Below are 1,553 nucleotides of genomic sequence, written 5' to 3'. Positions count from 1 at the left end.
ATATATAATTTGTCTTACTGATTGTGTGCATTTACATTATCATTATTTTTAATTACTATAATGTTTTTATTATTATTTTTTTATATTATTCGATTTTTTTTATTCGCCTTTTATTATTATTAATTATTATTTTTTACATTTTATTTGTTATTATTATTACTTGCTTTCCTTTCCCATTTTATTAAATTTTTTTATTTTTTAAAAAACTCAAAATTTTTTCAAATCTTATGTGCTAAATCAGAATTTGAAATAAGAAAATTGTGATTAAAACTATAGTGAATGATTTTTCAGAAAAATGTATTGCTTTTTGTAGAAAAATGATAGAAATTGTAATTTTTTTTACACTTTTAAGTAAAAAAATTGTATTAAGCTGATAGTCGGGTTGCAAATTTTTAAATTTTGTAATTACAAATAATTAATTATTTTGTATTAAAAATAAATTTTTAATTTTTATTTCTGTTATTGGCAATAAAATTTGGATTTCCATTTTCTAAACCAAGACTTTTGGGATTAAAACTTGATAATATTATTTAATTCATTACATATTTTTATTTTTTTTTTTAAGACACAAAAATTTTAGATATTTTATAGCCTAAAGTCTAGAAAAAAAATACATTTCCACTTTCTATTTCTGATTTGAAAATGTTGATTTTCATTTTTTAAAATCGATGCTGGTATTAAATTGCCCTTTTTTTATCTAAGAGTTTTGGGATTAAAAATTGAAAATATATTTTTTTTATTAAATTATTATTTATTACTTTTTGACGCAAAGCCGAAGAAATGTTAATTCAAATAAAAAAATAAAATTTTTAATTATATTACAGAGATTAATTTTTTTCTGAGTTTTCAATATGGTAGTAGGGATTATAAAAAGAAAATATAAATAAATTTTTAATCCGGTTTTTGGTGTCAAAATTCCATTTTTATTTTTTAATTATTTATTTGGGATTACAAAACAAAAATTATTTAAATTTTGACTCAATTATTTGCAATCCTGCTTTCTTTATATTATTATGGCTTGAAATTTGTATGGAATTTGACTTCTATTGCCAATTCAAGAGTTCGAGTAACAGAATTCGAGTTATGTAAGTTTATTATTTTCATAACATCTCAGGCTAGCTTTTGCTATAAAATTTTAAATAATTATAATTTAATTTGAAATATAAATAATTAATTATAATTTATCTCATCATAGGCTTTTGGAACCCTAGAATATTTTAAAATTATTAAAAGGAGATGGAAAACAATTAAAAATAGCAACAAAAATTAATTCAACGAATTTTAAACAATTTTCTTATATAGAGGGTCATTAACATACGTTAAAGGCAAAGCATAGACTCAAAGTTTTTTTGAACTATCAATAATGGATATTTAATATTGTAGTGTTAGTTTTTAGAATGGTTTGAAAAGTGAACTTTTTGAATATGTGATGGTTATTTTTGAGAAACGAAAATTTGTTGGTGAAATTTTGAATTCCTATGTTAAATGTATGGGAACCTAAAAATAAAATAGCGACTCCTTAGAGTTAAGCTACGGTGCCTCGCATGAGGGAG

Source organism: Bactrocera dorsalis, chromosome 3, assembly GCF_023373825.1.
Source record: "Bactrocera dorsalis isolate Fly_Bdor chromosome 3, ASM2337382v1, whole genome shotgun sequence".
NCBI classification, from domain to species: Eukaryota; Metazoa; Arthropoda; class Insecta; order Diptera; family Tephritidae; genus Bactrocera; species Bactrocera dorsalis.
The sequence above is the reverse complement of the archived record's forward strand: the minus strand, read 5'-3'. Positions refer to the sequence as shown.